Genomic DNA, 15,822 nt, shown 5'->3' with positions numbered 1-15,822 from the left:
GAAACTGAGTGAAGGCAGAATTTTGGGCAGCAATACCCCAAAATGGGGGAAGGATCTTGGCCTCCAAGAGAGACAAATGGTGAGAGTGAGACATCATGTCTGCAGAAAGAGGAATATGGAATCTGTACCCCAGGGAGAAACCTGAAGGGTTTGAAAAATGCCGATATAAGTAAGTGATATTTAAAAGAAGTAAGATCTATGCCTTGTTTACCTGGTAGATTATCAGACTGTGCTTAAGTAAGGGAAGACTAGGGAGAAACAGCCATGGTCAGCTCACTGTGACATGTAGCCAAGAACAACTTTTCATGACCCAAAAAGTGTGGTGTGGGTATTGCCTATATACAGTGTGTATGCAGAGAGAATAACAGAACATAAGGGAGAGACAGCCCAATAGAGGCCAGTGTTCTCAGGAGCAACCTATCTGGACCAACCAGGACTAGATGGAATGTCACCTCTAACACCTTGGCACGACCTAGCCCTTCTTGAAGTGTAAACCTTTGGGGAAAAAGGAAACCTTATCATCTCCATGGTACAAAGAGACAAAGAGGTCCAAGTAACTTTCAAAACAGGGCCAGGCTCCTGTGTAGAAAAAGGAAAATCATCAAGCAAAAGGCTATGGAGGTGGCGTAATGGGTGTCAAAAAAGATGTTTTCAGATACTAATGTGCAAAAGCCTGTCATGATTGATCTTTAAGGTTGGATATGATCCTTACAAGGTTTTTCTTTAAAGTGTGAACCCCTCTTGGAGAAGTGACATATTAAGTGCCTAATATTTTAATATGGAGACATATATGAGGTCACCCTTCTGAGAGGCTGGGAGGATTTTTAAAAAATGAGAATTTGTGGGGGTCAAGAAAACCTAAATAGGTAAGAGGCTGGGGTCTTGCTGTAAGATGACAACAGAGTCTATCACAAGTGATGCTCCTTGTTTATAAGTCCAGAATCAATGTTAAAACTGCTTTTGCATATATTTTAATATCACTGTCCACAGATCCTACTTATGCCTTAGTTTTTCACAATTTTCCCGTAACAAAATGAGAACAATGGACTACACACTCTCTCTGTCTCTGCTTCTCTCACACACATGCGCACATATTCGCTGCATACACACTTTAGTGTATATGTGTGAGCGGGAATAAACTTTGTGGTCTTCACTGGGATGACTGAATGTTGAATGAAACCTCTGTGAAAGAAGTATCCTATAATTTAGATGCTAGGTCCTGAGAACTTTCTTGATAATCCTGAAATCTTTGATCTCACTGAAGATGCCATCATGGATCTATTTGTGATACTTGCTTGTTCATAGCCAGATCAATGACTTTTTTTAATGTTAGTATAAAAGGGAAAAGGAGACAAGAAATAAGGAAGAGAAAAGAAAGGAAATGTAAAGGTAATCAATAAGATCAGATTAAACACAAGGGAGGTCTTTTTAACCATTTTAGCTGTTCAGTAAAGGAAGAAATACCCTTCAAATGGATGGATGTCCTATCATTTTATAAACACTGGTGAAATCAAGGATGCTGTGGAAAAGGGGTCCTCTTAAAGTTCCTCGGTTGGGTACAAGGACCCATCTACTTCTTGGGTCTTTTTCTAGCTCCATGACTTTACTTTTGTATCATCCCAGGTGAAGGATACTTCCTGATGAAAAGCCCTTGTACATATTGCAAGCTCTGCAGCCTCCATAAAATTCATATCTTTTCTGGATATGCATTTTCCCAGGTGTGTACATACATTCAAACTGAGACTTTCAAAACTGTTGATGTCAGCAAGGTGAATATTTAGGTGAACTGGATCTGTCAGAGAAAATATTTGTAAGATGTCTCTGGTGACCATGTTTTTCATTAAGGTTTCCAGTTTCACTTGGTATAATTAATCCTAAGATTGTAATCTTATTCACAAAAATAAAGTATCAGAGGATGCTGGTAAATAAATTTCCTAGCTATAAAGATACTACTCCAGAGACTAGGAAGCAAACATGATGGCTACTATTGTCTTTCCAATGACTCTTGAAATATGTTAATAAATAATGGGTTTCACAATCCCCAGGCAAATAAATATTTAATTGTAACAATGGGTATTTATCTAAAACTCCTGGGTGCAATCTCAAGTATTATGATTTAGAAAATCATACATATAATGATTTAACCCTTAAATATCTTCCACAATACATTGCCTTGGGCCATTAAAATCCTATCCTGATTTCCAGTTAAACATGGTGAATTTAAAGAGACACATTTATCTCCTATTTGCTCTTGAAACTCCTCTACACTGGGACATCAGAAGAGAGGAAGAAAGAAAGAAAGAAAGGAAGGAAGGAAGGAAGGAAGGAAGAGGAGGATGGAAGTAGGGAAGAAGAAAGAGGAGGAGGGAGGGAGGAAGGAAGGAAGAAAGAAGAGAGAGGAAAGAAAGGAAGGAAGGAAAAGAAGGAAAGGAAAGGAAAGGAAAGGAAAGGAAAGGAAAGGAAGGAAAAGAAGAGGGTAGGGAGGAAGAAACAGCATGAAAAAAGTCAATGAAAGATGTCAAAAAAACTTCAGGAACTGGAATGAGATAAGCAGGGTCTTACTGGCTGAACATTTCAGAGGAAGTTGAAACCTGAATGCCTGCTAGGAAATAGCCAAATATTAGCAAAACTGTTCATGGCAGAAGCCTAGAAATGTTTAGAATTTAGAGATACCAGCATCTTGGATGATGAAAGTACCAGTCAGGGCTTAAAACTGGAGGATACATTGAAAGTCTTTATAGGGGCAATGAAAAACCTAGATGCCAGTCCTCATCTTGTGTAGCCAGGAGATTCAATGTGCCAATGGAGTAAGAATACTGTAAGTTTGTCTTCTGGAATATTGAGACCATAGAGCTCTGATTTTAGAAACAGCAGCCTTAACTAAAAGTTAAAGCAAAATGTTGCATCAAAAACAAATTATTAATGAAAGTCCACATAACAAATTAATCAGATCCTGGCCTACTCTTCTTTATCATCTTTCAGAATGCCAGGAAATTGAGCTTTTTGCCTCTCAAGTCAGTGTCTGATACTCTGCCCTAGAAGAAAATGCCATGGCCCCAGTAAACCTAGAGTGACATCTACCATTTGACAGTCCCTGCTCTTGAACACAGAAATCTAGATCAGTGTTCTGTGCTTCATTCTTAATTATGAATGTACTAAAAGTAATTACCAGGTGTTTGGGGAAGACCTGAAAAATAAGAACGAAAGACAGATCAAAGCAATGAGATAAAATAAGACCAGAAAAACAAAACAAAACAAAACAACAACAACAACAAAAACCAGAGATAATGTAAGGAGCAAAAAATATAAATAAATAAATAAATAACTTCCAATAGTCTAAAATGGTTTTTGTTTTTTTTCCCCAGAGAGAAGAGTGAAGACATCTATGAAATAAAAATAGATTGTTTCACAAAAGGAATATTCAGAGAAAAGAAAGGGCTATTGGATATTAAAAAAAAAAAAAATTGGAGCAGAAATGTGAAAGTCAACCCAAGGAATAGAAATTAAAGAAACCTTCTAGGGGTGCCTAGGTGGCTTAGTTGGTTGAGCACCCAACTCTTGATTTTGGCTCAGGTCATGACAGAGTCCCTTGTCTGGCTCCATGCTCAGCAGGGAGTCTGCTTACGATTCTTTCTCTCTCTCCCTTTGCCCTGTCCCACTGCACTAACGCATGTGCTCACTCTCTCTAAAATTAAGTAAGTAAACAAATAAATCTTTAAAGAAAACTTCTAAAAGACAGAATAATAAGATAAAGGTTAAATAAAAGAGAAAATATATGAGAACTAGAACATTTGTCCAGGGTTACATCACAAGAGTAATAGAAGTTATGAAAATGGACACAGTTATGAAAATGGAGACAAAACTGAATCAATTTATTGTCTAAGAAATAAGGCAAGAGATCTTCTCAGATTTAAAGGACATGTTTCCAGATTTTAAAAAATGAGGCCACCAGGGTCTCCTGAGTGGCTCAGTCCATTAAGCATCCAACTCTTAATTTCGGCTCAGGTCATAATCTCAGGGTCATGAGGTCAAGCCCTGTGTTGGGCTTTGCTCTGGGTAGTAGAGCCTGCTTAAGATTTTCTCTCTCTCCTCCCCCTGCCCTCTGCCCCTCCCTGCTTGTGCATGTACACATTCTCTCTGTCTTAAAAAAAAAAAAAAAAAAAAAAAAGTGAGGCCACCACCTATGTAAAATGAGTGAGAATAGAACCCTCAGCAAAGTAGCAAAGGATATCATTGTAAAATTCCAGAACTGGGGGCTAAAGAGAAGATCTTAAATTTCTATAGACAATAAAAGGGCAGGGTTTGGAAACAGACTCACATTTCATTTCTAAAGAGGAGATATCTGAAGCTTAAAGAGAATGGAGAAAAGCTTTCAATTTATAAAGAAGATAATCTTGTACTTAGCATTTAATATCCAGCCAAAGAACCAAATATGAAGGGAAAATAAAGACATATTCAGACATGCTGAGTTTCAGATTCAAAAAATTTATGTCCCATTCATCCTTTCTCATAAAGCTGCTATAAAAAATTCCTATCTAAGCAAAAAAGATGGAAACACATAATCCAGGACATGGGGCTTCAGCAGAGGAAGAGGCAATGGAATTCTCCAGATGATGTTGAAGGGAAATCCTAACTTTAGAGATTTGTCTAGATTATGTCCTGTCTAGACTGAAGTAAGGGGAAAGAGGGCTGAAGAACAGATGTCTCAAAAAAAAGAAAAAAAGTTCAACTGATGTTTATTATATAATACCTAAAACTATATTTAGAAATGATGTAATCTATTGGGAGTGAATTAGAAAACTAAACAAAAAAATAGAGACAATTATTAACTGCAGAGAAAAGGAAAAGTTGGATGGAAGTTATAGTGTAATCACAATTCATGATTACACAGTCCATTATAATGTTAACAGATTAGAAGCATTTACTATGGCTATTGTACCACATAGCACTAAAAGCACTCTATCCAATCAGTTTGTGTTCACTGTGGTCTGTCATTAAACATTGCAAGTGTGTCTGTGTGTGTACTTCTTGTCTTTCCACTTAAACCAGAAGCTCTTTGGAGAAACAAAACAAAACAAAACAACCCAGCACCTATGTTTCTCTAAATGCCCTTACAGCGGGCTAGTATCTCAGTAAAAAATGCAAGGCAGTGAGCAAATCTTTAAATCACTAATACCTCGGTCTGAGGAAAAAACAAGACTAGAGTCAGTACATAAGAGGACCAAATAATAATCACCACAAATAAGATACTTGCAAGAGTAATGTGAATACAATAATTGGCTCTTCCCTGGGTACTGAAAAGTGTTGATTGCTATTTTAAGTGCTTTATATGCTTTAACTCATTTAAACTTTAAAACAGAATTACAAGCCAAATACCATTATGATTTCCACTTTACAGGAGAGAATAATGAGTCAGGATGAGTTTAAATGTGACGGGGGCAAAACAGGACAGCATATAAGCTCCTCCCTGCCCACGAGACTGTGTGCCTTGAACTTCACTGGTAACACTGTCCAGAATGTTCTTATTTATCTCCATGTGTGATCACCCTCCAGAATCTATACTCAGAGGACAGGCACCTTGCTTCATCCCTTTAACTCACACATTTCTAAGCAGAGCATCTTGCACAGAGTGAGCTCCCAGCACTTATGTACAAGCTGAACAAATGAGAAAGCTGTGATGGATGAGGAGGCCTGCTGCGTCATCTTCGACATAACACAGACAGACGGAGTAGTGGGAGATTGGGGCAGACGTGGCTCCATATACCATTTACCATTAAATGATCCAAAATAACTATTCCAAAATGTAAATTCTGTTCAAAAGGTTTCAGGTGATGTAGGTGAAAACATATTTGGGACAATTTTTTAAAACTTTTCCCAAAAATGAAATAGAAACAGTATTTACAGATACCTTTTTGTGTTAATTTGTATCGCAAATGGCTTAGCTTTTGGGGGATCTGAATCCCTGTAACTCAGGATGATTTTAATATGTATTTTAATATTAGGTACAATAAATAAGATGGTTTTGGCTCAGCTTCAAAAGACAAAACATTGAGGAAAATATTGCTATATTCAAACATCAAACATTTCACATCATTTTGTTAATTTCTCACTTTGCCACATATGTAAAAAGCTGAGGAAAGACAGATTTCTTAAAGGATAGACTGAGTACTGGTTTTCTTAATTCAAGTCAGCAGAGTGAAGCTGCACAGCTGAAAATTCTGGTTTGTTAAATTCTGATTAAATGGAGTTTCTGGTTTTATTTTGCTTTGTTTTGTTTATTTTTCTGTATCAGGACTTCACAGGCTTATCCAACAATCAATACATGCTTTTCTTTTTGTCTTTACCAAGCTATGGGACTTTCAAATTATTGTCTTGGTCTTAGTCCCTCAGGTGTGAGGCATTTCAGTCTGAAAAGACTTCTGAGCCCTTTGCTGTGTGTGTGTTAATTAGAGTTGGTTTCCTGATCTTTGCTGTCAGTTTCCTCTGCTCCACAATTTGAGAGACAGTGATGCTAAACCAATCCTCAAAGGTCTCTGGAGACCATTTCCAGTTGCATTACTGATTTATTTTTGTCTTGACCAGATGGCTCCAGGTTCCTATGACTGTACGGGAGTCCTTTTGATTACTCTATTTATCTCTCCCGGTGCTCAATTTAAGGGTCAAATCTCATGTAACACATTTGCCAGCAAGATAAACCATTCAAGCCCACTGCTGCTTGGACACCATACTTCTGACATATGCTCTGTGGCTCATTACACACCAAAGTTATTAGATTTAATACATGTTTTTATAAACTCCATAACAATAGCAGACAGGGTTTTTGTTGGTTTGTTTGCTGTCCCTCAGAATATGCAGCCAATGGGAAAACATGAGCCAGGAGGACTTTGCAGGAAGAAGGGGACTCTGTGGGTCCCCCAAGGTGCTCTCACTGAGGCTTCCTTGCCTTTATGGAGGTGGCCATGAAAAAGATGAGCAGAACATTTTTAATGAAACCAATAAAAATGCAAAGGAAGATTTAATGTTTAAAGAAACAATAAATCAAAACTGACAACTGAAATGCAATATTTCACCATGAGATTGAGGAAATCAATTCATCCAAAGGGCACACTTGGCTTCTGTTAAAAAAAAAAAAAAAATCCCCACATACTCACACAATAAAAGCTATCATATCAGGCGAGCTAAATAAGCTCTAGTTAATGGATTTTGAAACCTTGAAAAACATGCATGAAGCCAGACAATACAGAGTCTCATGGCATATGGACACACACACACATACCACAATATGTACAATCTGAGAATCATATATTACTATGATCAGAACCCTCTCTAAGTGGGAAGTTAGGATATCAAAAAATTGTCCATTGTTAAAGATGCTCAATGGGCTCAAGGTTGCCTAATTGTCAGTTTATTTATTTTGATTTCTAAATCATTTCCCTTTAAGACTCCTCATACAGTGAAAAATATAAGTGAATCCTAAAAACAGAAGTAGTAACTTGGATGCTATCCTCAGGAAGAAAACAAAGCAAATTAGAAGCTTTGGGCCCATCTCATCAAGCTTATGTAAAGAGACCCTCAGGAAAATTAAATTTAACACAAGTATCCCTGCCTTATAAGGGCTCACAAGTCAATGAGAAAGTGTCACCTGTACTAGAAATTATAATACAATGGAGTTTATAGTAATAGTTGCAACAGAGGTTAAAATATGCAATAAAATATGCCCAGACATCTTAGAATGATTTTAAGAGGAGATGTGTCTTGATGAAGGCCTCAGATGGAAGACAGCAAGCTAATATAATTTGGGGAACAGAAAAGAGAGTTAAGGGTAGAGAATGACTTCAATAGTGCAATGAAGGGAGTTCCAGTTCAAGGTGGTGACACGGGAAGTTCTGGGACTCAAACTCCTCCCAAGTACACAATGAATCTACAGCTATATATGGACCGATTTCCTCTAACAAACAAACAAACAAACAAACAAACAAACACCATAAAGCCTGGCAGAATCTTCTCATGAGGCAAATGAGTGGGAAACTGCATCTAAGTGATAAGAAAGGCTTAGACACAATCTCACCATCAACCCCATCCCTGCTATAGCAACCCACATTCAGGAGGGAACTCAAAACCCAGAGCTTTTCCCTGAGGAGTGAAAGGTTTATACCCCATATTGGGTGCCCCAATTTTAAAACTGGCACCTGAGAGACAAGCCCCCCAAAACATCTATCTTTGAAAACTAAAGAGGACCCGCATCCATGAGACTCACAGTGCTGTGGCAAACCCAATGTTGTGCTGTGAAAAAACAGACTCACCTGCCCTGGGGCTCACAGAGAAGCAGCCCTTTGAAAAGCACGCAGACTTTATGTGAAAGAGACTCGTTTCCTAATTTTAAAGCACTGGTTTGAAGGACAGAAGCTTGCTGGGATAGTTTCCATAGACAAAGGCTGTTGAGTGCCATCTTCCTGCTCTCCATCTGCTTTGCTAAAACCAGTGGGCACCATCTTTTTTTTTTTTTTTCTGTTTTAATTCCATTTTTTTTCCTTTTTCTTCTTTTCCTTTTTTCTATTTTTTTCTCTTTGCACTATTTTTCTTCTTTCATTTTTTTCTTTCCTTGCTTTGGTCTTTCTTTTTAGTTATTTGTTTATTTATTTATCTATTCATTTGGCAACTGCCATCTTTGCACTTTCCTTCTGTCTCATTCCAGCTAGCAGGTTTTCTAGAGATGTCTGATGCCCCAATTTTTATGTCCGGTGACCCGGTTTTTATGGCTACAACCCAGAGGCCACCCATTGATCACCTGTCTCTGGAGTTTGAGGGGGCTTGTGTTCCTGTGTCCTATGGGACTACAACAAACAGAGATTCCGTTCTTGGCAGATTACCACTCCCAGGGCACTGCACAAATAGGAGACTAAAACATACATCCAGTCTTTCCCTTGGCCAGGAACTTGGGGCTGAGGGTCAGGTTTCTGGTTTGGCAAACTGGAAGGAGCCTATGGAGTTACTCTAAGAAAATGGAGGCTGGTGGATACAATGTTTATGCCCTCCCTCTGCTTCTCTACAATTTACTAGTATCTTCCAGAAAAGAGCTTATACCCTTCTCTGCTACCTTGATTGTTGTAGTTGCTGCCAGGGGACACTGCTATATCTCCTGGGTCTGGTAGCCAGTGGAACCTATGCTGTGGGTCCCACAGGATTGTAACCGATAAAGAAAGAGTTCTTAAACAGCTACTACCCCCAGGGCAGATCCAGGAGCTCTATCTTTCTGTGAAAAAGGCTTAATTAGCTTATTATCATAGCTGCAATCTGAGAGGAAGCCTTCTGATTAAGCAACTTCTAAGAGCTGACAATAAACCTTTTCTGAGATCTTGGAGGCCAGGCACTATCTTTGTACTCTCCCTCTGAAACGCTCCAGAGCATCAGCATCTCTTGGACGGAAGAATCTTATGTATGTCTGATGTTACAGTTTTCATAGTGTCCTGGTTTTCTTGGCTGATGCCTAGTGCATACCACTTGATTTAATGGCTTTAGTGGCCAGGAGAGCTTGCATTCCTGGATCCCACAGGGCGGTAACAACCAGAGAGACATTTTTTAGCAGGTTATCACCCCAGAGCACTATACAGACGAAAGACTAAAACAAACACCCAGTCTTTCTATGAAAGAGGCTTACTTGCTAGTCTGAGACATTTGGCCTTATGGGCAAGCTTCAGATTTGGCAGACATCTAGAGGTTATGGAAGTACTCTCAGGGAACACAAGAAAGAGGATGTCATCTTTGTGCTCTCTCTCTCTGCCTTGCCATAGCTCACAGTATCTCCCAGAAAGGAGCCTATACACTTGTTTGGATCTCTGATTGTTGTGACTGCTGCCCAGGGGACACTGCCAGATTGCAAGGCTCTGGTTTATGCTTACAGTTTCATAGGAATGTATCTATTGGCATTCTTTAAAAGCTGTTGCCTGAGGGTCTGGCTTCCTATCAGCCTGAATCTAGTTGATGACTGGGATTCTCCCCTTTGAGACACTGACTGGTTTTGGTACACCATCAAGACTGGGAGCTATTAAAAATAAAAAGCCTCCTTGGCCAAACATAAGGCTTGAGAGACAACCAAGAGCCAGGGTAGGGTTGAATGATAAGGTTTATCTCCTATACAAGGCCAATCTTTCAAGACTGGGAGAGGTGGTTCTTTCATTTAATGCATAGAAACAAGCACAGAGAGTCAAGCAAAATGAAGAAACAAAGGAATATATTCTAAATAAAGAACAAGACAAAACAGAAAAAAGTCCTTAACGAAACAGAGATAAATAATTTACCTGATAAAGAATTCAAAGTAGGGACGCCTGGGTGGCTCAGTGGGTTAAAGCCTCTGCCTTCAGCTCAGGTCATGATCTGGGGGTCCAGGGATCGAGCCCCGCATCGGGCTCTCTGCTCAGCAGGGAGCTTGCTTCCCTTCCTCTCTGTCTGCCTTCCTCTCTGCCTACTTGTGATCTCTGTCTGTCAAATAAATAAACAAAATCTTAAAAAAAAGAGAATTCAAAGTAATAGTCATAAAGATGCTCAGAGAGTTTGGGAGAAGAATGGATGGGTATAATGAGAACTTCAACAAAGAGAGAGAAAATATTAGAAAGTTACAAACAGAAGTCTTAGAGTAGGATACAATAACCAAATTGAAAAATACACTAGAGGAGTTCAACAACAGAGAAGATGAAATAGAAGAAAGGATCAGAAATCTAAAAGATAGGGCAATGGAACTTGCCCAATCAGAGTATTAAAAAGAAAAAAAAAATGGGCAAAAGTGCAAATGTAAAGGAAAGCTGGGGTGGTTATATTTATATCAGGGCAAAAGAGACGGTAAACAAAGACTATAATAAGAAACAAAGAAGAGCACTATATAATGATAAAGAGGTCAATCCAACAAGAGGGCATAATGTTTATAAATATTTATGCACCAGCACAGGAACACCTAATATGTAAAACAAATATTAACATATTTAAAGGCAGAAATAGACAGCAACACAATAATAATAGGGACTTGGGTACCTACTTACATCAATGGATTATCTAGGTAGAAATTTTAATTTAAATTATATTGTTTTTTAATAAAAATTTTTTAAAAGTTACAGTTAGATAAAGATAGAAACAAAGCAGGGCAAAAAATATATGAGAGGCAGGGAACATGTGTTCAGAAGGTGATATGAGAGACTAGGGGACAGAAGGGTAGTATCCACAATAGATAATAATGGAACTAATGAAAATGGCTGTATATGAGCTGTTTAGTCTTGGTACTATGCCAGGTGATTATCATGGATTTCACATGTAATTTTCCCCATAGCTCTTCAAGGCAGGTACTAACTTCATTTTACAAGTGAGGAAAGGGCGGCAATGCAATCTTTTATCAGTTGCCCACTGTCCCAGGGTTTGTAAGTGGCAGAGCCAAAATTCCAAACCTCTGTGTGATTCTGTGACATGGGGACACTGCAGATCTTTGTACTGGTGCCAGACAAGAACTGAGCAGGAGGTTTCTGACTGACCAGTCAGCTCATCTACTGCTGACTTGGCTTACTCCCACACGCATGCACCAGCAATGTCCCCATGTACCCTCCCCCAAATTGTCCAGTACCACTGTTTCCACAAGACCCCCCATGATATGTCCAACCCTCAAAGACTGAGTTCTATTAACTATAGCAATTCCAGTTCCAGTTCCATACTTCACTATCTTCTTGCATTATTCTGAAAGTGTTGGTTCATGTGTGTGTTTTATCTTCCTAAAGAAATATCTATTTATTTGAGAGAAGAAATATTTTTCTGCCCTTTATTTTTTTTTAATTTTATTTTTTATAAACATATATTTTTTTCCCCAGGGGTACAGGTCTGTGAATCGCCAGGTTTACACACTTCACAGCACTCACCATAGCACATACCCTCCCCAATGTCCATAACCCCACCCCCCCAACACCCCTCCCCCCAGCAACCCTCAGTTTGTTTTGTGAGATTAAGAGTCACTTATGGTTTATCTCCCTCCCAATCCCATCTTGCTTCATTTACTCTTCTCCTACCCCCTTAACCCCCCATGTTGCATCTCCTCTCCCTCATATCAGGGAGATCATATGATAATTGTCTTTCTCCGATTCACTTATTTTGCTAAGCATGATACCCTCTAGTTCCATCCACGTCGTCGCAAATGACAAGATTTCATTTCTTTTGATGGCTGCATAGTATTCCATTGTGTATATATACCACTTCTTCTTTATCCATTTGTCTGTTGATGGACATCTAGGTTCTTTCCATAGTTCGGCTATTGTAGACATTGCTGCTATAAACATTTGGGTGCACGTGCCCCTTCGGATCACTACGTTTGTATCTTTAGGGTAAATACCCAGCAGTGCAATTGCTGGGTCATAGGGTAGTTCTATTTTCAACATTTTGAGGAACCTCCATGCTGTTTTCCAGAGTGCATTCCCACCAACAGCTTGCATTCCCACCAACAGTGTAGGAGGGTTCCCCTTTCTCCACATCCTCGCCAGCATCTGTCATTTCCTGACTTGTTAATTTTAGCCATTCTGACTGGTGTGAGGTGGTATCTCATTGTGGTTTTGATTTGTATTTCCCTGATGCCAAGTGATATGGAGCACTTTTTCATGTGTCTGTTGGCCATCTGGATGTCTTCTTTGCAGAAATGTCTGTTCATGTCTTCTGCTCATTTCTTGATTGGATTATTTGTTCTTTGGGTGTTGAGTTTGCTAAGTTCTTTATAGATTTTGGACACTAGCCCTTTATCTGATATGTCGTTTGCAAATAACTTCTCCCATTCTGTCAGTTGTCTTTTGGTTTTGTGAACTGTTTCCTTTGCTGTGCAAAAGCTTTTGATCTTGATAAAATCCCAATAGTTCATTTTTGCCCTTGCTTCCCTTGCCTTTGGCGATATTCCTAGGAAGATGTTGCTGCGGCTGAGGTCGAAGAGGTTGCTGCCTGTGTTCTCCTCAAGGATTTTGATGGATTCCTTTCTCACACTGAGGTCCTTCATCCATTTTGAGTCTATTTTCATGTGTGGTGTAAGGAAATGATCCAATTTCATTTTTCTGCATGTGGCTATCCAATTTTCCCAACACCATTTATTGAAGAGGCTGTCTTTTTTCCATTGGACATTGTTTCCTGCTTTGTCGAAGATTAGTTGACCATAGAGTTGAGGGTCTATTTCTGGGCTCTCTATTCTGTTCCATTGATCTATGTGTCTGTTTTTGTGCCAGTACCATGCTGTATTGATGATGACAGCTATGTAATAAAGCTTGAAGTCCGGAATTGTGATGTCACCAACTTTGGCTTTCTTTTTCAATATTCCTTTGGCTATTCGCGGTCTTTTCTGGTTCCATATAAATTTTAGGATTATTTGTTCCATTTCTTTGAAAAAAATGGATGGTACTTTGATAGGAATTGCATTAAATGTGTAGATTGCTTTAGGTAGCATAGACATTTTCACGATATTTATTCTTCCAATCCAGGAGCATGGAACATTTTTCCATTTCTTTGTGTCTTCCTCAATTTCTTTCATGAGTACTTTATAGTCTTCTGTGTATAGATTCTTAGTCTCTTTGGTTAGGTTTATTCCTGGGTATCTTATAGTTTTGGGTGCAATTGTAAATGGGATGGACTCCTTAATTTCTCTTTCTTCTGTCTTGTTGGTGGTGTAGAGAAATGCGACTGATTTCTGTGCATTGATTTTATATCCTGACACTTTACTGAATTCCTGTACAAGTTCTAGCAGTTTTGGAGTGGAGTCTTTTGGGTTTTCCACATAGAGTATCATATCATCTGCGAAGAGTGATAGTTTGACTTCTTCTTTGCCGATTTGGATGCCTTTAATTTCCTTTTGTTGTCTGATTGCTGAGGCTAGGACTTCTAGTAATGTTGAATAGCAGTGGTGATAACGGACATCCCTGCCATGTTCCTGACCTTAGAGGAAAAGCTTTCAGTTTTTCTCCATTGAGAATGATATTTGCGATGGGTTTTTTGTCGATGGCTTTGATAATATTGAGGTATGTGCCCTCTATCCCTACACTTTGAAGAGTTTTGATCAGGAAGGGATGCTGTACTTTGTCAAATGCTTTTTCAGCATCTATGGAGAATATCATATGGTTCCTGTTCTTTCTTTTATTATTGTGTTGTATCACATTGATTGATTTGCGGATGTTGAACCAACCTTGCAGCCCTGGAATAAATCCCACTTGGTCGTGGTGAATAATCTTTTTAATGTACTGTTGAATCCTATTGGCTAGTATTTTGGTGAGAATTTTTGCATCTGTGTTCATCAAGGATATTGGTCTGTAGTTCTCTTTTTTGATGGGATCCTTGTCTGGTTTTGGGATCAAGGTGATGCTGGCCTCATAAAATGAGTTTGGAAGTTTTCCTTCCATTTCTATTTTTTGGAACAGTTTCAGGAGAATAGGAATTAGTTCTTCTTTAAATGTTTGGTAGAATTCCCCCGGGAAGCCGTCTGGCCCTGGGCTTTTGCTTGTTTGGAGATTTTTGATGACTGTTTCAATCTCCTTACTGGTTATGGGTCTGTTCAGGCTTTCTATTTCTTCCTGGTTCAGTTGTGGTAGTTTATATGTCTCTAGGAATGCATCCATTTCTTCCAGATTGTCAAATTTGTTGGCATAGAGTTGCTCATAATATGTTCTTATAATTGTCTGTATTTCTTTGGTGTTAGTTGTGATCTCTCCTCTTTCATTCATGATTTCATTTATTTGGGTCCTTTCTCTTTTCTTTTTGATAAGTCTGGCCAGGGGTTTATCAATCTTATTAATTCTTTCAAAAAACCAGCTCCTAGTTTCGTTGATTTGTTCTATTGTTTTTTTGGTTTCTATTTCATTGATTTCTGCTCTGATCTTTATGATTTCTCTTCTCCTGCTGGGTTTAGGGTTTCTTTCTTGTTCTTTCTCCAGCTCCTTTAGGTGTAGGGTTAGGTTGTGTACCTGAGACCTTTCTTGTTTCTTGAGAAAGGCTTGTACCGCTATATATTTTCCTCTCAGGACTGCCTTTGTTGTGTCCCACAGATTTTGAACTGTTGTATTTTCATTATCATTTGTTTCCATGAATTTTTTCAATTCTTCTTTAATTTCCTGGTTGACCCATTCATTCTTTAGAAGGATGTCTGCCCTTTATTTTTTCTTATCTTCCACAGAGTTAAGAAGTTGACTTCCCTATACTGATTGATTGATTATATTTTTCTTGAAATTCTTCTCAGTCCCACCCCAAATGCTTGCCAAATGCCACACTGAATACTTCCCTCAACAACCAAGCCCTGGAACACACGTTTTCTGCATGTGAGCCTGATGCAGGCCCTAGAACATACACAATCTCACTTATTTCCCCAGGGTGTCGCCTAGAACAATTCAGCAATATTGGGGAGTATGATCAGAGTCACCCAATACCAGAGTAGATAAGAGAGGGGTAAGATTTGGACATGAGTTAGTCCTCCAGAGCTAAGATCTCCTGTATGGTCTTGTCTCCTCTCAGTACCTATCTCCACTGGATCCCTACTGCGCTGGGTTTTTCCTGAACTCTGTAAACTTTTCTTATTAGTTCTACATTGTTTAGTTAAAACAAATAAATGTTTCTTTCAATGGTCTTTAATGTAGGTGCATAAATAGGAACCAATTTCAGGATAATATAAACTAAATATTCATATGGATGACACTCAATTCTATCTGAAATATGGGAAATGAGGGGAGATATATATATATATATATATATCTATAGATAGAGAAAGAGAGAGAGAGAGAGATCCTAAATATCTGATACTTTTTGTTTCATAAAAACAAATTTTAACCATTTGTA

This window comes from Lontra canadensis, unplaced genomic scaffold, assembly GCF_010015895.1.
Source record: "Lontra canadensis isolate GAN:19392208 unplaced genomic scaffold, GSC_riverotter_1.0 scaffold17, whole genome shotgun sequence".
Taxonomy (NCBI): Eukaryota; Metazoa; Chordata; class Mammalia; order Carnivora; family Mustelidae; genus Lontra; species Lontra canadensis.
Note: the sequence above shows the minus strand (reverse complement) of the source record.